Genomic DNA, 23,966 nt, shown 5'->3' on the forward strand with positions numbered 1-23,966 from the left:
TAATGCTGGAATGGCAAAGTGAAGTTCCTGCTCCCACTCCAGTCTTGTTACATATTATAAGGAGACCCCATTCTGCTACCCTGATGGCTGATGGAATGACGCTGCCCAGACCTCTTCTCAAAATCATTGCATCAATCTGACATCACCAGCACCAGAAGTGTGGCCCCTCTGTCCATCTGCCCAACACTTGACACCGACAGATCTGCCAAGCATGAGATGGTATTGCACCGTGAATGATTTTAATATTAAAATATATTCTACATTCACTATGCTTAGACAGCAGGGTACTGGAGCATGAAGGGACACAGCTGAATTGAGGATGTAGAAATACAACTGATTACCTATGGAAATTAATTGTATAATTGGAGCCTATCTAAAATCAATGGGCAAACATGGATTTTTTTTTTTTTAAAGCAGGGTCTTGCAATACTCAGATAACCATATTGAAGGAAGAGGAAATTGGATCCAGTCTCCACACCATCCACTAAGATAAACTCATAGTAAAATGCTAATGACAAAAATCACACAATTATTAAAAAACAACATAGCTGAGTCTCTTCCATGCCTGGGCCTACAAAGGGCAGCAGCCAAGCATACATGGTGACCGAGTGCTTGGGAACTCAGTACTCTTCTTTAGATTTACTCTTAAGTAAATGAAACTGGACGTCCAAACACTTGTACTCAATTCAGTTATAGAGAGACTCTCAGGTGCATGTGGGACATTGTTACATGAAATTACTCTTTTTCAACTGCAAATCATGAAATCTAAATACAGACCCACTATTTACACTAAAAGCTTAGTACAAAGCTGAGCTATGTTAAAAGTTAAAGCACAAAGATGAAAAGATGCTCAGAGGTCAAGGCTCACTTAATTGCCACCGCAGAGGTCCTAGGTCCAATCCCTAGCGCTCACATGGTGGCTCACGCCTGCCTGGAACTCCAGTGCCAGGGGTCTGATGCTCTCTGCCGGCCTCCTAGGGCTCCTGCACACATGGTGCACATAAACACACATGCACACATACATCCACAAAACATTTTTAATCTTTTAAGTTAAAGCATCCATATATAGTCTTAAATTTTTTAGTATGGGGCAAATATGATCAAAATACATTTACATATGTATGAAATACAATGAAACTTATTATTTTTGAGTAATATACACTAACAAACATGGAAATATCAATAATTTTAAAATACAGATTACTAGCTGGGCCTCGTGGCATGCACCTTTAATCCCAGCCTTCAGGGTGGCAGAGGCAGGAGGATTGCTATGAGTTCAAGGCCAAATTGGACCAAAAATCGAGTCCAGGACATTCAAGGGTACAAAGAGAAACCTTGTCTCAGAAAAATAAATACATAAAAAAGGAAAGAAAAAAAACTCTGATTACTTATTATGATAATATTTCGAGATAAAGGAAATATATTATTTCAATTACTCTCATCTACATATTTATCACAGCAACTAACAAATTACATGCATGGTTTATATTACATTATATTATACCATAAAGTATTTCTCTAAAGCCTGGAAAATAAGGGCAGTTTTTCCAAAATATGACTCAAAACCATGAAGCAATAAAAAAAACAAAACAAAACAAATCATTTATATAATGAATAGTGCAGTCGGTAAAAATGACAAATGATAAATTGAAAATATAACAATAAAGGGAAAAAATTAAGAGATGATTCATGGGGATGGGGCAGTTGATTTAGAATCAGAAACAAAGAGGGTTGAGGTGAAGCTCATCTGGGAGCGTGCTTGGCTACAATTCAGGAAGCCATGGGTTTGATCACTAGCTCCATATGCAACTGGGCATGACGGTGCAAGAGCTGATATCCCAGCACTTTCAAAGAGCAAAAGTTCAAGGTCATCCTTGCCTACAAAGACCCTGAGACACAACAGACCTTGCCTCAAGATGAAGGCGGGTAATGAATTACGTGAGTACATTGTTGGAAGGGCCCTGCTGTTTGAGGTTGCCATCCTGTCTGCATAGCCATTCTGAGCTCAGCGTTAGGTGTAGGACTCCCTCTCTGCCTGACTCCATCTGGAGAGTGTCTTTAGACACAGCACACTTGATATATGGCCCTTGACACAGCTCCCTGCTAGCTCTCTTCTCCCTGTGCCTATAGGATAATTAGGTGCTGTGTTCCCGTTCATATGATAGATGCACGCTGTCAAATGCAAAACCAGCATCCTTAAAGTGCCTGTTTTCCACCAATTACGAACACCTATCCTGGAAGGCCCTATCCACTCCCCAAGGGGTATACAGCCTTCGTTCTCCCTGATAGAGATGGACTAGTTCCCGGAGTGGTCCCTGGAGTGGCTCATCTCCATCTTGCTTATGGCCTTCCGGGCCCTGCACCTCGTCTTCTGCTCCCCTTGCCTCAGTGGGCTGGTGGAATCGGCCCCCCAGGAAAGAGGAGAGCCCCATGCATCACCATCTCTCACTATTTAGATAACGCTAAATGAGAATATGCAGAAATATATAATTCATGTTCTAAAAACTTTTATTTACAAGCACAGTGTCACAACTGTTTAACTTTAACCTCTTACTGTGTCTGCTTTACAAAGTAAGTCTTACCAGAGGTCTAAGAAAGAATACAGGCTTTGGCATGATCTGCCACGTCCAGGCATCCACTGGGGACCTTGCAGCATCTCTGAGGACAACAGGGAACTGCTGCATTGAACAAAATTACACGGCATTTATCCTTTGACCTGGTGACTCTCCCTCTTAGAACCTATTGTAAAGATAAGGCTTCAAATATTAACAAATGTCCACAAGGCTTTCCAGTGTAGCTCTATACACTCAAGTTTTTGTTTGATTGCCAGCTAAATCTCCATCAACAAAACAACCCACTCCCCACTACAATGGAAGTACAACAGATGAGAAGCAGCCGTGTACTCAAATGAGTACTTTGGATACTTTAACAAAACAAAGTCACAGTTGTAAGATGTAATGAGAAAACCCCAAAGTGATCCCTCAAATACACTATTAAGTGCAAAAAGGAATGCATGGAACTATGGGATTCTACTGCTTTTCCTAGGGGAAAGAAAGGCAAAAGTTTGATTGCCTTAAATAAAATTATGCATAAATATGAACATATGCATATTAATTACTATCTCCCATCTGTATATATACGCATGTGTTTGTAACCATATCTCAGTAGATACATATATACATGTTTACCTTCCTAATTCTGCCCACTGAGGAAAAAAAAGCAAAAAGATCTGTAGGCAGCAAGCACCTTTAGTATCTAGGCTGTGGTATCTAAATACCATTTATCACTAATGAAGATCTGAAGCACAAAAAATGCAACATAAATCTAAAATACCTTGTTAAACTATAAAGTAATGGATCAATCAATGTCTTTCCAGACTTGTCAAGCAAATTCAGAAACCAATTTAAAGACTCTCCCACTGGGAGGGGGGCGGGGAATAGGATAAGCTTCAAAATAAATAACCATCTGGAGGATGAAGCAGGAAGATTTCCAATTGGAGGCCAGCCTGGTCTAAATGCAAGACTCTGTCTAGAGAAAAAAATGTATAAAAATCAATAAATACTCACAGGGGGTTTAAATGAAAACTACACTAAAATCCATGTGTTTATAATGATATTTGCATAAGCAATATGAGAAATCTCTCACTGCTCTCATTTGGAAGATACTAGAAAATCAACTCATTTTGAACATTGATTATAATAAAGGGAAGGAAACCAATCATTAATCGTACTGAAAGACATACACCAAATGGCTGATACATTTAATGAAAGAAAACTCCCAGCTAGCAAGTGCAGGAAGACTATCCTGATCTTATAACCTGTTCCGCAATGACAGTGACCACCAGTGGCTTGAAGGGCCTAGGATAATTCTATCATGGAAGAAACGGGTTGACCACAACAACAAAGCCCACTGAGTCATCCACTGAGCCTGGCTTACAGTCTCAGCCCCTCACTTACTACCTACAAGACTTCAGTCAAGGCCCTTTCTCTTAACTCTTCCCCAAAGATATAGGGTGCTTGTGACCACTCCTGTGAAGCAACTGGATGGGTACCACACTCCACGCGATGGGCTACCAGTGTGCAGGAAAAACAGGAAAGAAAAGATTAAAAAGATGCAACCAGAAAGTCACAGAATGCAGAAACCTCCCAAGAAACAGTCGTCTCTTCAGCAAATAAACTCTCGGTAAGAAAATGAGGAAGAAATGCAGATAAAAGAGGCCAGTCTATAAAAACAGATGCATCCCTCAGCTGTGAACATCATTTGGATCTTGACTGTCACAAAAGAAAAAAAGAAAAAGAAAAAAACAAAAACAACAACAACACACAAACACACACAATCAAGAGAATTTGCTCTTTTGATATCTGATATAAAAGAATTACGTTTTTAAAGTTTAGGCGTGATAATAATATTGCGGTTATATTTTTTAAAGGCTTTTATCATTTAGAAATAGTAATCCAGTAGGTACAGACAAGATGATAATCATGTCTGTAATTATGATTTAAAAAGAAACACAGGTAAAGAGATCAGGCAGGGTAGAGGGCAGAGCCTTCCAATGGGGTCAGAGAATCTGATTCTACTCCCAGCACCACTACTAGTTACCCACAAGACCTTGGCCATGGTCCTAAACATGCTGTGCCTCAATTTTTCCTATGTATAAAGTAGAAGTAATTGTTGCAGCTAGCTATTGCAAGCACAGTACCTCAGAGCAGAGCAAATACTCAGTACAGGTTAGCTTCAATTAGTACCACTGTCAAGTGTTGCCACTGCAAGTCAGGATCACAGGCTGGAAGTGGAGGAAGCTGAATAGCATCTGTTGAACCCAAAGCTACTGTATCCTTTCCACTCTATTAGGATGCGTCACCCACCTCTACCTTTAGTTTCTCTGTAGACGGGCTTCCCTATTTATATTACAAATCATTAGTGACACCATTTCTCAGCCTCCACTTCTGGAAAGAGACAACTAGCCATCCTTTGTGATAATGTTGCAACTGTGTGGTTAGTCTTAATGGCTATTCGTCTGCAGGATGGATTTTCATCCCCCTTGTAAATCAATACACACACTCATAAATTCACAATGATTAAACACTGTGCTGTTTCATACCCCTTCCAAAAATACAGCCCAAATGCGTTACCACTTCACCAGGTGCCGGCGTAAGTTGTTGAGAGTTTGAGCACACAAACTAACCGTGATAGAACTTCTAGCTTTGCATGAAGCATACCTTAGCATAACAATGGCAGGTTGCCAGTGGTTTGGTTTGGTTATGATTTCTGAAGAGTGAGGAAATATTTATATTCCTCAATGAAGTAGATAGTCCCAGCTCTCTTATTTTAATAAGAGACGTCCTAAATCCTGAGTAACATTCATCAGAATTATTTTGCTTCTTATGCAAGAATGCTGACGGAACACCACTGCTCCATCCTTTCTCCTCTTACAGACAACTCTAGCCTAGTCAGCTTGCCTCTTTGAGACATTCCATTTTGGAATTTTCTCCTCTGTGCTTTCTACCACATATCTTGAAGGTTGGAGTTTCCCAGAACTTGGTGTTCTGTTTTCTCCTCTATACCTTCCTAGGGGCAATCTCAAACTAAACTACAATAGCACCGACCACATTTCTTTCTTTCTTTCATTCATTCATTCATTCATTCATTCATCCATGCACATAGGCAACGCAACACACATGCACTGTCACCACGCCCACCCCGGTGTATGATAGGATTCCTTTTAATAGGGAAGGATCAAAGATGCAATCTTGCCCTTGTGTACTTTACACTGGGCTGGGGTGTAGTACTAATGTTAATCCAAAAATCACAAAAGTGAACACACAGTTGCAACACTGCGATGACATACAAGGGAGGAGTCGCATGGCACAGTAAGAAGGTAGAATAAAGGAGTTTAACCTTGCTGTGGAAATTGCAAAATGATTCCCTAAGAAATGATGACTGAGCTGAGATCAAACCTGTAATTCTAACCCAACCTCTGTTCTGCAAGGCGGCCCAGAACCTCAGCTAGCTATCAGGCCTCTCCAGCTAGGAGAACAGACATCCTAAAATGCGGTATGTTTTAACTGACTCGGTAACTTTTTCACTGAGTGCTTGAATAGTCATCTCAGCATGATAGATTCAAAAAATATTAATACTTGTCCTTCAATTTCTTTTCTTTTTTTTCTTTTTTTTTCTTTCTTTCTTTTTTTTTTTTTTTTTTTGCCCAGTTTTACCGGTTTCTTCCAATTCTGGCTTGTTTTTTGTTTTTGTTTTTTAATGCTTGTCCTATCTCCCTCTTTGCCCAGGCTTAGGCATTAACTTACCTCTCAGCAGCCCTAACTAGGCTGGCTCACTTGTTCTTTGTCCCTTTATCTCTTCTCTACCCGTCAAGAACAGAATGCAAAAACGTGTGTCTTCTCTGTTGCGGTGACCTCCACTGCTGAAGATGTTGGGTAAAGATCCAAACTCTACAGCAAACTACACAGTTCGTCAGCCTCATCTTCCAGTCCTCCATTTGCTGGGAAAAAGGAGCCACAAAGAACCACATCCACCTTGTCACAGAGCTTCCTCTGCCTGATTCATTGCCCTTCCGTCCTCCCCATCCTCCACCGCTGCTGCTGCCAGACCTGCTTGTCCCAAAATGCCAGTCTAAGAGTCCATGAATGAGTAGGGTGAGAAAAATTAAAACTTATCAAACCATAATTAACTGTCCACCTGAGGCCTTCCGAGGGGTGACAGAGCACTTTGTTAGCAGTGTTGGGCAGGTGGAGTGAACCAAGACTGTTCCCAGGGAAAATGGGTGCCCTGTGGGCCTATCTCCTAGCTTTCTTATCTCAGCTCCCAAAGCACCTTTGTGTATTCACCAGGGATCACGTGTTCACACGACAATCCCCCCGGCTTGCCTGGGAACTATACAAAGCCAGGGCCAGGCCTCTTGATCTCTGTATCTCCAGCATCTCTTCCCCCCCATCCACTCCCACCCCCACCCCCGTGCCAGGCACAGGGATGACACAGAACATCACCCACAAAAGCAAATGTTTGCCCAATAAATTATTGGAGCAGATAAGACACATGAGTGCCTTCACCTTGGCCAACAACAACACTATCTTTCCCAGTCCAGACTAGACTTCCTCATTTAGTTAAAGAGAATTTTAAATAGGAATGCCATTTTCTTAAAAAAAAAAAAAAAAAATCCAAGCTTCAAATCAATTACTAGCTGTCAATCAACCAATAACTATTTACACAACACAACCAATTCTTCTGGTTGAGTGGGCAGGACAGAAGAGCATCTATTTACCTAGGACCAAGAAATATATGAATGATGGGTGGGAGGGGCTATAGCTCAGGCTTGAGAAAGGGCTTCTTCAGTCTCAGGAGGAACAGTGAGAGGCCGGCCTGAGGAAGCCACAAAAGGTAAGCAGGTTTGTTTTGGAGGACCTGTCTCAGAGAGTCCTAGGTCCCCAACACAGAAAACAGAACATGTGAGTTTTCGGCGGATGTTATGGCAGCTCACAGAGACTTCTAGATTGTGAAATCCTCCATCCAAGTATCTAGGGTGGATGTATGATGCTTAAACCACCCCCCCTCTCTTTTTTAAAAGGTTTTTCGAGACAGGCTTTCTCTGTGTTAACAGCCCTGGTGGCCCTAGACTCGCTTTGTAGACCTGGCTTGCCTCGAACTCACAGAGAGAGCCACGTGAGCCGCCTTGCCAGGCTTGTTTCTTCCCTTAGAACTCTCTAATCCTAGGAACTGTCACATGACCATCAGAGGAAAATTGCTTTCGGCTGAGCTTGCAGACAGAACCAAAGTCAACTCCTGACATACAGGACTCATCTCTGCGTCACTTTACTCTACCCAGGGCCTCCAGGGCTTCTCATGAGAAGCCGTGTAAACCCAAGGCCTCTGCCACACTGAAGACAACAAACGCACTCCTCCTCCTCCTCCTCCTCAATACCGGAGTTCAAGGAGAAGCTGTCAGGAGCGGCTGTGGTGCTCTCAGCGCCTCTCAGGCTGTTATGAGACCCACTTCACCTACCACTCCTTTCTCTGAAAAAAAAAAAAAAGGCCCCATATTCCAGGGTAAACAATGCATGGCTCGGGCAAGAAAAGCCGGAAGTCAACAAGTAAAGTGGAATTCGATGAAGATGCATTCGATGATGTGAACTCAAACTACTGTGATATCTGCCATCGTCAGCTAAGTCAGAGAGCCATGGCAGCGGGATGCTCACTCAAACCCTTGGCCTCCCTGCTGCACTGCAGAAGGGCTGGCTCACTGCACTTCTCAAGTTGTAAAAAGGCCAGTCCCACATTAACAGGCTTATGCGGTTTTTTGCTTTTTTTTTTTTCCCCTCCTCTCCCCTCTGGAGCTGAGAATCAAACCTAGGACCTCAGATTGTGTCTTCCCACTGAGCTGTATAGTATTACATCTGCCAGGTGGCTGTTTCGGAGCTGTATTACATCTGCCACGTGGCTGTTTCTACTCTCACCAGTCTTCCTGAAAAGGTCAGCACAGACCACAGACCTAGAGGTGAAATTGACAATGTAAGGTTTTTGCTACAGAGACCTTTGCTTGGCATAAGTGTGTCCCAAGACTCACTGTAACTGTAAAATCATCAAAAAAAAGGGGGGGAGGGGAGCACTTCACGTTATAGTTATTTAACTAAAGGAGAAGAAAAGATAAAGACGTGAAATGAAACCACTTCTACGTGTGATTAGCAAGGAGAATCCGGTGCCGTAATAAAGCCTTTGAATGGGGCTATTATGGAAAGCTCTGAAACGCTTTCCAAGATTTGTGGATAAAATTTTTTTAAAAATAACAATTGTCGGCAGGATATTCCCCTTCGCTACTCCCCAGCAGAGGATGGAGTCCTCAAGTGAGGCAAAGAAGCACGATGCTCCAAGTCATATTTGTAAATGGCCCGGAGCCTTTCGAGGTCAACAACACAGCACTGTGGAGCCCAAAGTGAAACCCGGGGTTGGAAGCCCCCTGACTTCTACTCCTCTAATCCCATCTATCCCACGAGGTCTGAAGTTGTGTGACTGTCAACTCACAAATGCTGTAAACACATCAGTTGAGATGGCGGGAGGCTGTGAAACAGGCCAAGGCATGTATGTGCTGGAAGATCTAAGGCCTGATTGGGGAGGGGGGGGGTGAGGAGTGAGGGCGGGAGAAGGTGGTAGGAATGAGGCGTGGGGCAAAGCAAAGCAGGACTCAGGCAGAGGCGCCCTGAGGGCAGAGTCTGGCTGGAAGCAGGAAGTCTGCAGTAGGACGTCAGGTGAGAGGAACAGGGGGTAAGCGGCTCCTGGGAGGTGGTTAAAATACGTACCAGGGCAGCCCAGTCTCAAAGGAACCTCAGGTGTTGCAGGTAAAAATACAGTGGTGGGAGGAGAAGCCAGAGGGGCTGTGGGTGGACATCTATGGGACAGAAGAGCACGGAAAAGCTCCAGGAAGGATAGGAAACTCCAAGGGATATTTGGCAGAGGAACTGGAGGAAGGTAAGGCCAGCCCAAGAGAACAGATTTCTGAGAGAGCCACAGGATACCGGGAGCCTGAGTGAGCTCACTGCACTGGGCAGGGCTCCACATTGCTTTTTCCCAGGTTATTTTAGAGGAAGCAGCTGTGAACCTAATAAACTGGGAGCTGGGAGTGCTAGAGCTCTCCCAGGACCTCACCACCAGGGCAGACGCCAACACGGAAAGCCCTGACTGCTACCACTAAGGTTGAATGTCCAAGAAGACTATAAATATAAACACAAAAAGAAACATGAAATGGTGAGTAAGAGGTATAGATGTTAGCTGAGCTCCTCAGACAAATGAGATGGAGTGGCCGGAGGGAAAGATTCATCAGCTATGGAAACCATGGCTACTCCAAATTAAGATGACCCTAACTCAGAGTCGAGGTTACCTAAAAGAGCCATGTTTACCATGTTCGTTTGCCATGTTTACGTCCCTGACAAATGTTTCAAAAACTCCACCCCGAGGCATGATACACAGCTCTTAATAAACTATCGTGCAGGTTTATTAAAAAAAACTATGTCTGCATCTAATGTATTTCTCCAAGGTCTTAAACACATTACAGACCTTAACTAATTAAGTTAATTCCTTCAGTTTGATCGCTATTTGAGTGACTTCCAAGTGCAAAGTAGTATGCCCTGCCAGCTGCCATGGGGGGTTCTGAGATGAGCAAGGCAGCCCTGCCTTCCAGGAGCATGGTCAGTAGCTTGAAATCAGACTGGGAAAGCGGTCTCCTCTCCCGGGGAACAGAGCAACTTACAACGGAGGAAATACAGTTTTCCAGCTACACATTTGTAGGAAAGTGAGGGATCGTATTAATACCTGGCAACTGCAGACACTGCTGTGCATTCATCGCTGTGTTTATCCTAGCCTGGTTTACCCCCAAGCACTCCTGTCATAATTGCATAACCGCAGCATGTCATGTTGTTTCTTATTGCAACTGTAACTTGTAAAATTAAACTTCAGAACTGAGACAGGCTAAGTAACTGCCTGCCTTAAAAATATGTATATGTATAATTTATACACCATTTCAGATAAGCTCTTGAGTTATGAGCCTAAAAGTCAAAACTGTCACTATCTTTTAAAATGCGGTTTTACTACTGCAGTTCTTCCAGCACAAAAGACCTATTCTCCCTCCCTGTGTGTGTGTGTGTGTGTGTGTGTGTGTGTGTGTGTGTGTGTGTGGTTTTTCTAAGCAGTACTTTGCACTGTCTGTTGCAATCTACTTTGCAGGATTTTATCTAGAACCTATCTAAATACAATTTATTTCTCTCACACTATGGAGTAAAGCTCAAAGAAGGACCATGAAATAGGTAAAATGCACATATTTGCTTAAAAAAAAACATATTAGTAACATAAAATGATTTCTCCTTGAGTCAGTGACATGGCTCATTGCATAAGGGTGGCAGGTACCGAGCCTGACAACCTGAGTTTGACCCCTAGGGCCCACATGGTGGAGGAAGAAAACCAATTTCTGAAAGCTGCCCTGTGCACACACATGTACCTGTGTTCACATACACATGAACACACAATAAGTAAAAAGGTTATTAAAATACTTCTACATCCTAAAGCAGAGAAGGATGAGAGAAACGTCTGAATACCCAGCAATGTACACTGTGTGGGGCTTCATACCTGTACCATCTCCCATAACCCTCTACTTCCTTTAGGGCAGAGTCCCGCCCTATAATCATTTCCAAAATAGTATTTTTGAAGAGATGTACTTTTTCATGAAACTAAGTCTCACCCCTCCATTACCAGAGTGACCCCTTATTTACCAGATAGATGTCTGGGTTGCTTTACATAGTCAATATGTTTCTGAAAAGTTAAGAGGCAAATCAACTTTTATGTAAAAGCATTTTCACGTAAAAGTGCGTTATAAGAGCAGCTGTGCCAAGCCTCGCCTCTGGTTGCCAATGGGCAGTATGCCGCTGTGAGGGCTGGCTGGCACGCCCCGTTCCTTCCCCGGCACTGCCTCAACCACACAGCTCTGAGGAGTTGAGGTGCATTGAGTTTAGCCATGAGGAGATCCAGAGTTAAACAGTTTAAACCACCACCCACAGCCTGAGACATCAGCAACACAGCAGGAGGAAAAATACATTCGGGACACACAAGGCGACACCACGCCCCCTTCATGCTCAACTCTAACAAGCTGAAGGAAAGCAAGGCATTGTATTATAAGACAATGCCAGCTGAACATTTTCTGTTAACTCCTATTTTTCTTCCACAGTGTCCAGCCAGAATTACCATCATAGTCTCTCTTTGGAGCTATCCTCAAAGTAGGGCTAGAAGAAAACCTTGAAGGACGCAAAAAGCCCATGAGCTTTGTATTTAAAGTTGCCTGCCACAAAAGGTGTTCGTATGGCTACCAGTCATATAGATGAGTTCACAGGAAGCCCGTGGTAATTGGCACACTTAGGTTCCTCTGTATAAATGTCTCCTGCATCTTTCTGACTTAAGGGAAGCTCGGGGACACTTAGCTTTTGACATCTTCTCTGATAAAGAACATGCAATAGATGTGGCCAAACAAGAGCCTAGAGCAAGGCACTCAGACACGACACTGAGCAAAGCTTGCACAATGCCAAATCCAAAGCAATGCTAACACACCGACAGCCTGGACATAGTACAAGGTGTGAACCATCTTCATCCTTGGTAGCGTGTTTGAATCAGTCACAATAGACAGGCCCATGAATGGGGAAGTTCTTCATTCTTATCTGTGAGTCTTCGAGAGACTCTAGTCTCAAAGAGAGAGAGAGAGACAGACAGACAGGCAGAGAACACAAACACATCTGAAGGATAGAGGACAAGCTCACGTGTCATCTTCAGGAACTTTGTCCACCTCCTTTGAGACGGGATCTCATCAAAAGACTACATACACACATACATACATACATACACACACACACACACATACTCACTATCAGCTCCCAGAAGTCCTTACAAAATGATTAAGGGAGGTAGGCCGGGGAAGAGATAAATTACTAGCCAGGAAAACAAAATTATCAGTTTTTTCAACATAGAGTAAAAACTTTTAACTCTGAAAAAGGAAGAAGCTAAGAACACAAAGATCTAGAACGAACTTTTTCCTGTTGGAGATTGCGCATCCTCTCTACCACCCAATCAAGAGGGCAAGTAGGGTGTATGTCCCAAAATTAGATGGGGTATGCGTTGAGACAAATGAAACAAGAAGTAAAGGACAGGGGCACCTCGTCCCTCCTGAAACACTCTCCCATCTAAGGGGTCCAGAGCTCCTGTCTTTGTTTGTTTCCTAGCAGTCCAGTTCTCTGAACCTAGTGTGCACAGTACCAAACACTGGAGGGATTACATTTCAACCCGCATTTCTGATCCCAGAAGCGCTAGCTCCAGCAACAGTGCCTAACGCCTTTAAATACGCTGGTTTGTTCTACCCCACAGACCCTTCCTACCTTGTTATCAAAACAAAAACAGATGATGGGAGTCCAGATCAATTTTCAAGCCCCAACACAGCACATACTCAGGTTATCACCCAGCTCCAAAAGTATGAAAAAGGGTAGAACCCTCATCCCAAATTCTGTGCCTTGGGCTTAACAGACCTTCCTTAAACATCACCCAAGCTCCCCCCACGGGAGCTGAAGTAGTCTGAGCCCACTCTGCCCATGTTTGTTTCATCCTGGTTCGTCCCAATTCTACCAAACTCAAAGGTTATTCCCATTAGATAAAAACTGAACGCCATCGGCTGGAATTGGAAAGTGCTCCTTATAACCATTTGTGTAACGAGCTTGTCAGTTTCCCGTGCGTCTAAAGAGGAAAAAAAAGTACTGCAGGGAATCTGTGGCCAACCGGCCCCCTCCCAGTGTCTGAGTCAGTGTACAGCGTCTTCAGTAAGGTCCTGGTTATTCAGGGTGTATCACTTTCAGAGCTGCTCAGCAACTGAACTTATGGCCGTCTTCCAGCCACACAGAACATAAGCTCTATTTTAAAACACGTTTCCTAACTCGCATGCGATGAAGGTATCTCATAGGTTGTCAACTTCCCACTGGAAACAAATCACTTCCCTCTATCTCTCAAGATTAATGCGTGTTCGGGTGTATATATTTTTATCTCTGGCTGTGCAACTCTATAAGCAAAGAAAGGCACCCCCAAATGTTATCAGCATGCCTGAGCCATTCAGGGCCTTCACAAGAGGAATGAATGGGCGATGAAAGCCCTTCAGCCTAGGAACTTCTCCCACACACTCATTAAACTGGGGTATAAAAAAAAATATCTCTGGAGGGAGGGGGCAGGGTGGCTGACTGGGAAGGACATTAGGCAGCCTAGCAAAGGCAGCCCAGGCGCCGCGGCACTTCTCGAACTGCCTGCAGAGGGAAAAGAAATCTGCTCATGTAATATAACCAAGCACCCTCGGGCTGCCGCGCAAGGGCACGAATAATAAACACACGGGGGAAGGCAAACAGATGTACAGAAAACAAGCCACCCCAAAAGGTCAAAACTTCAGAAATCCCGGGAATCACATCACCCACAGAAACGTGTGCATCAGTGGAAGCCAGAAAAGGGACTTGGAGACTTAGCGAAAGATTCTAAATTTGGGTGGGTTCCCCCCCCCCCCCGCCCCACCTCTCCCAGCTCCTGCTTGCAAAGTAACAGTGGCTACAAGCAAAGCTAGAGAAGAGCAGGAAGGCTGAGGGCGGCACGGGGCGCGGGTGGGAAGGGAGGGGTGTCTCACACCAGCCATCCAGGCCTCTATGTGACGAAAGTCGTCAGCAGCCCTAACCGCATCCCAACCCCTCCACCCCGCAAGCAGACCCCCCCTCCACCCTCCCTGCAGCTCCCCGAGCCTTGCTCCAGTCCCTGGCAGCAAGCAGCCCCAGCAGCCCCTTAGCGGCGGCAGCAGCAGCAGCAGCAGCAGCAGCCCAGCACCAGGCAAGCGCCGGCAGCACCGGGATCGCGGCTCCCATCCTTTCGGCAGACACCCGCAGGCCTCCCTCCTCGCCCACCGGGGATGCCCAGCGCGCCGCCGGTGGCTCCCGCTTACCTTGGGCGCTCGCGGGGGGGGGCTGAAGGTGGCAAGCCCCCCGCCCCCCGCCCCTGGCCTCCTCGCCTGCTCTCTTCCTCCCTCCTCCACGTCCTCCTCCTCCCTACAGTGTGGCCAGGGCTCCCCCTCCTCCCGGCCGCCTGGAGTAAAAGCAAAAAAACCCCGGAGCCGGGCCCGCGTGCGTGCGTGCAGGAAGGCGGCGCGCGGCCAGCTCTCCAGTCACTGAGCGCGGTGCGCCGTGCGCGGCTCGCAACTAAAGTGTGAAAGAAGCGGTGGCCGTGGCGGCCGCGCCACGGAACGGCCCCCCGGGAGTGGGCAGGGAGCGAGCGGGAGCTGGCAGACTCCGAGCGAGGAGGGAGGGGACCTCCGCGCCCAGTCGCTCATTCGAGGGGCGGGGGCAGCCAGACACTCCCCCGCCGCCCGTCCCCTCCCCTGCCCGGCTCCCGCGCGCGTCCGGCTCTCCTCCCCCAGGGCGGGGCCTGCGGAGGCCGCCGGGCGCGGCGCTCCGGGAAGACGGGCTGGGCAGCGGGGCTGCGGGGAGGGAGGAGGATTGGCGAGCTTGTGTGAGTCTGTCTGCCTGCGTGTGTGTGAGTGTGTGTGTGTGTGTGTGTGTGTGTGTGTGTGTGTGTGTGTGTGTGTGTGTGTGTAACGAGCTTAGTGTGTGAATGCACACGCGTGCTGCAGGGAGGGCGAGCTCTGTGTGCATGAACGCTGCAAGAAGGGCTGACTGTGTGTCTGTGTGGCGAGTGTGGGCGCAACCGGGAGTGTGATGTGTGTGTTGCACGGAAGGCGATGTGTGTCTGTGTGTGTGTGCCTGTGTGATTTGGCGCGCACCGGTGCAGGCAGGAGGACAGACCCAGATAGAAAGGCTGTATCTTGTCTGGCGTGGGTGCAAACCGAGGCTTCACAGGATTGAGGCGGGGAGGGGAGACGTCTGTCTTGCAGATCGAAAGACCTAGGCCCGGCGGAGAGGCTGACTAGGGAAGGCTTGCACCGCCTCGCCCTACCCCTCCCAGGCTGGGCAGGGCCGGCCACAGCCTAGGCCGGGAGGCCTGCCTCTGAACATCTCCACCTTGCCTCGGAGCTAACTGCAGTGCCTACAAGCTGACTGAAGGAAGAAGCGTCTGCGACTTAGTAAAAGCCAAAAACTGCTGGGGGAGATATGAGGACGCCTTGCTCTGCTTTCTCCACCCTCTAGATCCTCTTAGAACCGAAGGGGTGAGGGCAGGCCAGCTGAGAGATTGACAAGGGACCTATAAAGATTGTCCCCCCCCCCCCGCTAGCGGGCCAGTTCTTTATGGACCCTCATGGGTCAACCAATTTCCTTCCCTTAGGAAAGGGGTGTTTTTCTCCCCATCCCAGGCACACTGGGCGGTTCGCGTGCACACTGAATTGATCTTTCTACACTGATAGGCTTTGCAGGTCTTTTGTGCAGCTTCCCAGCGCTTCACTGCTCCTTCATTGCTTTAGACACTGTGAGGAATGCCAGGCCCCCAGAGCGAGGACACCCAAGAAAACAATGGGGGTAAAAGATCCTCCCCAGACCTCACCGGTTACACACACAACCCAGTCACTTCCCACTTTGGGCCAGGATGAAGTTGGAAGGCAAAAAGAGACACAGCTGTGACAGTGATAGGACACTTAATTGAAAAGCAAATTCATAATTCGGCTTAATGAAATGAGCTAAAAACCCACCCATTAGTATCTGGAAAGCCGGCCTCTTTCAAATTCAATTCCCTTTCCATCTCTTTGTCAACGTTAAAGGCTAATATTACATTGTTCATGAAACTCAACTTGGATTGCATTTTTAAGTACCTGTATTTTAGTTTATTTTTCTTTTTGTAGCCTGGATGTATAGCCTAAGCCCTTGAAAGGGAATGGCTAGGAAGGAAAAGTGCGTGTGGGATGCTTAGCCAGCTTTTCCTACTGCACAATGGAGTTGATAGTAGTCTCTTGCTCATAAACTCGCTATGAAAGTAAGAAGAAAATAACTGAAGCAGTAAGACAGTTGTGTGTGGCATAAGAAGTAAACAAACAGGCGTGGTCATTTTCAATATATGTTTAATTTGTTTTTTCCCTGAGACAAGGTCTCTCTGTGTTAGCCTTAGCTGTCTAGGGCTCGCTTTGTAATTCAGGTTGGCCTCGAACTCACAGCCATCCGCCTGCCTGCCTCCGCCTCCCAAGTGCTGGGACTAAAGGCGTTTGCCACTGGGCCGGCTATTTTCAATATATGTTAGCCCGGAGTTTAGCATGTTCCCCCCCACCCCTTTAAATTCTGGCTTGAAGAGGGTAGGCACTGCTGCTGAGTTCATTCAAATGTAGTCAACCATTCTCTGGGGTGTTTAGGACAAGCCCTAAAGTTTCATTGGTGATAAAACGAAAGTAAAATATAGCCAATGTGCAGGCATGCGTGTGTGTCCATGTCAACATGTACATAAAAGGATCACTGAGGGCCGTGCACTCTGTTGTTTGCCTCTTCTCCCTTCCTCATCTGCACAGACCACCCTAAGTGGACCAAGCTCTCAGATGTCTTGTATCTCTTCCTTCTGACCAGTCTCAGACAAGGGCTGGTACTGGAGATTTCCTGAGCCCAAAGCTCTGGGGCTGCCCTGTGACTTGAAATCCTGAGAGGTAACAGAAGGCCACCGAGCAAGCACTTCACACATGTACTGCTGGAGGCCCACCCATTCTGTGAACTAGTTTGAAAATTAGTCAGAGTGGTACATGTTCCTTGTGTTTTTGTTGTTTTGAGTGACAATATTTCACGTAGCCACCTCTGACCTTGAGCTCCTGTTTCCCAACCTCTTCTTCCCAAGCACTGGGATCTCTGGGATGTGTCACCATTCTATACTGTGAAATATTTTTAATGTAAAAAAAAAAATTGGCTAAATATGAAGACAAAATTTAAAAATCATAATTTCACCATCCAGAAATAAACACTTGTTAAGTGCTTCCAACATAACTATTTCCCTTTCTTTTTTTTTTTTTAATTGTTATTCAGTCAGCACACATTTATTAAACACTTCATTAGGAGACCAGATAATTTATCAGGTCCCAGTTACAATATGCTTGTTAGTGTTACTTGTTCCTCAGAGAAACTACTCATTTGAATCTCATTGACAGAATCCTGTATTTAAATCTCCATACTGATCACAGGCAATCTAGTCACATAGGGCATGAAGCATTTACAACTTTGATCCATTTTTAAGATTAAATTTTTGAGCCCCACATGGTGTAATGCCAGGATTGGGAGGCAAAGGCAGGAGGATCTCTGTGAGTTTGAGGCCAGTCTGGTCTACAAAAGTAGAGTCCAGGACAGCCAGGGCTACACAGAGAAACCCTGTCTCAAAAAAAAAAAAAAAAAAAAAATTTTAAAAGCACTAAAAACTCTTTGGGAAGTGTTTATATACAAAGAAATCATAAACTAGTCTCATGAGGTTTTTAGTAAGTTTACCCATTGGTAGTAGAACTCTTACAGAAATTAACCTCTTTTTTGGGGGGGGGGTGTTTCGAAACAAGGTCTCTCTGTGTAGCCTTAGCTGTCCTGGACTTGCTTTGTAGACCAGGCTGGCTTCAAACTCACAGAGATCCGCCTGCCTCTGCCTCCCAAGTGCTGAGATTAAAGGCATGCGCCACCATGCCTGGCCAGAAATTAACCTCTTTGTTAAGCATTACTTCAAAGTACATGCCAATTCCTCATTTCACATGGATTTCTAGGCATCTACGTCTTCTTCCTTTGCCCACAAATTTGGGAGGGACGAGAACAGAGAGCACCAGCACCTTGTCACACCTAGCCACTGCAGTGTCAGGGTAGAAGAACAGCATGTGAGAGGAGGAAGCAGGAGGACTGCCACCAGGGACTGGAGGGAGGCAAATGTGCCACTAACCCATGCAGCAATAAAAACTGAAAAACTGCCTGGCCTGGGGCTGGAGCTCAGCAATGACTTTGCCAGGGTTTGGGAAGAAGAGGCTGTCATCTGATCTCAAAATGGCCAGCCAGGACTTCATAGACCCTGTCTCATAAAATAAACAGCAAAAAACCCAGCTGCTTGTCAACCTAATCTACTAGCCATTTCAATGCAAATTGATTGGCGATATAAATGCTATAAACACAGATACATATAAATAATTATGTGCAGACTTACATATGCATCTTCCTGGCATCACTCTGTTGCTCTTCCACATCACCAGAATATCTGAATCCCGTTCCATCCAACACTTTAAATATTGCCTCCAGAGTAACGGCCTTTTTACCCAGAAAAGCTACATTTTAATCCTCAAAGATGGGGGCGGAGGAGATGACAGGAGCAAGTAAAAGCACTTGATTCACAAGGCGACCTCAGCTCAACGTGAGGATCAACAGATGGCTGTGATTCCCTGCAATCCTATAAGCCTGGGTCCTATAAGTTCAGGACACAGGAAACTCAGCGGGACGCTCCTGGGCCAGTAGGCAGCAGACACAAGAGAGACCCTGCCTCAAAACAAGGCAAGGATCCTCGCCTTCAAGCCCGACCACTTGAGTTTGGCCCTAGAAACTCATGGGGTGGAAGGAAAGAACTGACCCACACAAGTTGACCTCTGACCTCCGTGGACAATCTGTGTCATGCACACGTACACGTAAGTACATGAAGATGAATCAATAGTGGAAAGAGAGAAGTGACTTCTGGAAGTTGTCATCTGATCTCAGCACACAGACACACCCAAATAAATGAATGAATCTTTTAAAAAAAATCTTCAAAGGTGCTATTATCATCATCATCATCATCATCATCATCATCATCATAATTCTCCCTGTTCCTAAAGCTATTGCTCCATGCAGTATCAGCGCGTGCTATTTGATTATGCGTTATGTGCCATGCTTCCATTGTGTAATTCATAATGACTCTGAAGTAACTCACTGCATCCTCCCAGTGTCACGGTCTGATGCTCTTATCAGCCTTCCCATGCAGAGGGCGGGAGACAGAATGAAGAGGAGGGAAGTCATACAGTGCCGAATCTTATTACTTCCGTGCCTGAGCCCACGCTAAGAAATATATTTTCAACTGAGCAGCAGCGTACGTCTATAATCCCAGCACTCGGGAGGCAGAGGCGGGAGGAGCTCTGTGAGTTCTTGGCCAGCTTGGCCAACAAAGAGAGTCCCAGGACAGCTAGAACTACACAGAAAGATCCTGTTTGGGGGAGCAGGGAGGGGAGAAGGAAGGAAGGAAGGAAGAAAGAAAGGAAGGAAGGAAATTTACTTTTCCTTCTGGTCTTCCAAGGCCACATTCAGACTCTTAAATCTAAAAGTTCGATCGGAATGCTTGCAGCCCCTTGAGTGTACAGTGCCTCCTCTCCACTTGATGAAACTGTACAGCTTTATGCTCTTGGGGACCTTTCACACACATCTTTTGTATTAGTCACACCATCAGCAGCAGCTAGAGTCTTGAGAACGGGGGTAGGGTATAAGGTTTATACCCGCAGGTAAAATGCTACGTGCAGCTGTAGATTGAGAGCTGTTTATGTGTTTTGATTATAGTGCATCATGTGAAGGCCCGGCAGCTCCTGCATGGTCCCAGGTTAAATCAGAGTAGAGAGTTTTAAAGCCAGTGCCAGCAACTTGTTAATGGCTCTAATTGGTCTTTCAACAATGTGTGAATTACTCTGAGTAACCTGCTTTTCTAGATCCTAAAATTATAGCTCTTATATTTATTTTTTCCTCGGGTTTCACCTTAGGGTATACATTTTCTTTTATCTTGTTTTCACAGGTTGGGTAGGCAGACCAAAATATCCATACCTGAAGCCAAGAGTTTAAGAGCTGTAATCGGGATTCAAGCAGGGGTGGGTGTGGGATGCAGGAGGGCTGAGGTGAACTCTCAGGATGGTTGGCTTTCTCCCTTTTTTGCTTCAGTGGCCTTTGCTTTGCTCAGATGTTGGCAGTTAGCAAGGACAGTATGGAACCTTTTCTCCTAGGTTACACAAGTGAGCTTTCCTATTTCTATGTGACTATGACTCCCCGATGACCAAGTCATTTGGTTCTTGCTGATCATTGCTGAGAGAGTCCTGCTTCCATCTTACTTGTACATGTAGTATTGCTGTTTCACGTGGCGGTCTCATGCTCCAGGCTGTTTCACATGTTGGTCTCGTGCTCCAGGCTACTGAAATCCGTGGGAAATGGAGTCAGGCTGTGAGATTTCCACAGTACTTTAGCTCAGTGCACCCTTCAGGAGACGCTGGGGGACTCATCCATCAAGTTGCTGTGTGCATCTTCTGTGAGGCAACAATAAATATCAGCGTTCAGAAAGCTAAGCAATTGTGAGATAGCCCAAAGAATGTGAGACAAAGAAAACTTCAGAGAGAGAAACAGGAACAGAAATGTGTGTGTGTGTGTGTGTGTGTGTGTGTGTTTTACTTCTATCCCAACTTTACCTCTTTGAAAATGCCCTCTCTTTTCTCTACCCTGCTTCAGAAAATGGCCCAATGTTAGAATAAACAAGAGGGAAGATGTGAGAGGCCGCACTCACATTCGCCATTACAAGATGGCGCTGACATCCTGTGTCCCAAACTGGTAAACAAGTAATCTGCGCACGTGCGAAGGAACTTTCCACTTGTTGTGCTCTGCCTCTCCCGTGGCGTCATATCGCCTGATGAGTAACAGCCAATCAGGGACTGACACATCCTAAGCGGAGAACAGTTTCCTATATAAGGGATGGGTTTCTGCTGTTTGGGGTCTCCATTTTACTTGTCGTAAGCTTATGCTCTCCCTCTTAAGACGCATTAAAGCTTTACTGCAGAAGGATCCTGTGTGTGCAGCGTCGTTCTTGCTGGCGAGACAGTAACGCGAGTCACAGGAAATCACTATAACCCTACTCATGCAATGAAACTACAACCCCCAAAATAGCTGAGTCAATTGCACAGGCTCTGACGGTATGAGCCTATTTGTGTTACAGTTGTATGGTGTTGTGTATTTGTTGATTTTTAGATATTATACTTTAAATACCTGTTATTTATATAATTAGTGGGATTCTTGACAGTGACAGTTCCTCGTTGTATGCATCGTGCATTCATTCTGTGCATCCAACTGCTTCTACTCAAGGACTAATCCTTTGCCCAGTATCTGCTCAAGGATCACAACCCCAGCATCTTCCCAGTGCCTAAAAGGCCCTCTTAACTTTTTCCTGTCCTCCCACTTTCTTGTTCTTCCCCACACCTAGTAACCACTGTTTTTCCGTGCTTCTACAAGCTTGACTTTTTTTTTTCTTTGTAGGGCTTGGGGGTGGTGAGACAGGATTTCTCTGTGTAGCCTTGGCTGTCCTGGAACTTACACATAGACCACACTAGCCTTGAACACAGAGATCCGCCTGCCTCTGCCTCCCTGATGCTGAGATTAAAGGCCTGCGCTGTCAGCGCCTCCTGGTGACTTCTTGTTTCTTAAGTGAGAGCTCCTGGTGTTTGTTTTTCTATGTCTGGCTTGTTTTTACTTAACACAGTGATCTACAGGTCTACCCACAATACTGTAAATGACGGATATTTGATTCGTTTTATGGCTGAACGGTATTCCACTCTGGAAACACACCATGTTCCCTTTACCTTTTTGTCCGGTGAAGGGAGGTGCATCTGGATATGATTCCATACGTAAGCTGTTGTGAATAGCACTTACAAAATCCACAGGCACGATTACTGCGAACTTGACCCTTTAAGATCTAATGGAAAATATGGTGACCACAGAGAAATCAGCAAACTGTTATTTTCTGGCTGCTTCTAAAAGGAAAAGAGATTGGGAAATCTCCTAACAAGATTTCAAAGTGAGCCGGGCGTGGTGGCGCACGCCTTTAATCCCAGCACTCGGGAGGCAGAAGCAGGCGGATCGCTGTGAGTTCGAGGCTAGCCTGGTCTACAAAGCAAGTCTAGGACAGCCAAGGCTACACAGAGAAACCCTGTCTCGAAAAACCAAAAAAATAAAAAAAAATTAAAAAGATTTCAAAGTGTTCCAAGTATGTGTGTATAAGCAATATCTAAGTTCTTCTCTACCCATCTCAGTCTCAACTTTCCCGCAGTGTGTTTACTGCTTGATGGGTTAGCCTATACGTTTACTGAGGATCCTGTGTCTTGGAAATTTTGTGGGGGCCTTTTCTTCTTCTTTTCAACCTACATAATCCTTATTTTACTTTAAGAGGCTCTAGCTCATTGGGGGAGGATGAAGGAAGTCTGTCTGAACTGCCAACTGCTTTTCCAGACTGGTCTCAGTTGCAAGTGCAACAGGTTCCCGCCAACATAGTGTAGTTTTCTCTCCTTGAGTCATCGCTAAACATCCTCTCTGCGTAGAACCTCTCACACTCCTGTAGCACATTCAAACTCCTGCAGGGCTCCAGAGCTGACTCTCAGCCAATCGTCTTGTCCTGCCATTTGCTTACTGCGTGGTGATGGGTAAGCCATTTTGATCTCTCTTAGCCTTGACACTGTGTGTGTGTGTGTCTGTGTGTGTGTGTTGTATTTGTGAGCACTTGTGTGTGCACAAGAGGAGAAAAGACACCAGGGGTCCTTCCCTATCACCTCTGCCCTACCTTCTTTAGACAAGGCTTCTTTCTCACTGAACCTGGAGCTGGACTGGCAGCCATCCAGCCCTGGTGATCCTCCGGTCCCCATGGGGTTACAGGTGCACATATCCACAGGTGACCTGTGACTTTGAAGGTGGGTTCTGTGTGTTTGAATTCAAGTTCTCTGTGTGTCTGTATCGAGTGCTCTTACCCACTGAGCCACTGCTCCAGCCTCAAGCTTCTCCCCTGCAGCAGAGAGAGCTAGAAAAGGCCTGTTCACAGAGAAGATTCCGGACTCAGGGTTTTGTTATGTTAAAAGCCTTGTTCTTTGTGGTCTGGATTCAATGCTGTTTGTTTGTTTTTCAGAGAATTCATCTAAAACCTCTCTCCTCTCAATGGCCCTTCTTCCCTTGCCTCTTCTTGAAGTTTTGAGGTATATAAAAAAGACTTTGAAACTTGCCGTATGTCTTGCACTGCCACTCCACTTTTACTATTAGGAAGCACATATGGATCTTATAAGCCATATGGTTCAGTGGCTTATAGTCACATGCACAGTCATCACTACTACTAACATTCTTGCATGTTCCCTGCATCCCGGAGGATAGGTTTTCAACTTCTGCTTGTCTTCGCAGACACTTCTATTGTTTGCTTTTTAAGTTCCCAGTCCTGGTGGACGTGAAAGGTCATTGTCTTCTCATTGTGGTTTCATTTTGCATTTACCTAATGTGAAATCATGTTGTGTCTTTTCATCTGTTCCCCCCTTTGAAGTCTGCTTAAAGTCTTACAGTAGCCCTTGTGGTAGCCAGCACTAGGTTTCCTTTGGGATTTCCTATAAGACTTTGCACAGAGCTAAGTGGTGAGGTTCAAATGTGGTAACCGAAGGAGTTTATCTCCCACATCACTTCATCCATGGGGTGCCCTTGAACAAACGGACTCTGAAGGAGACGACA

General features: G+C 45.6%; 1 protein-coding gene across 1 annotated transcript in view; it reads right to left on the minus strand.

The window, feature by feature from the left end:
• C6H1orf21 (chromosome 6 C1orf21 homolog) overlaps positions 1-14,741 on the minus strand; it is a 211,933-nt gene extending 197,192 nt beyond the window's left edge. The window contains exon 1 of the mRNA XM_051147567.1: positions 14,504-14,741. The gene's annotated coding sequence lies outside the window, so the exon portion shown is untranslated. The remainder of the gene's footprint in view (positions 1-14,503) is intronic.
• Between the last annotated feature and the right edge of the window lie 9,225 nt (positions 14,742-23,966).

The sequence above is a fragment of the Acomys russatus genome, chromosome 6, assembly GCF_903995435.1.
Source record: "Acomys russatus chromosome 6, mAcoRus1.1, whole genome shotgun sequence".
In the NCBI taxonomy this organism is placed as follows: Eukaryota; Metazoa; Chordata; class Mammalia; order Rodentia; family Muridae; genus Acomys; species Acomys russatus.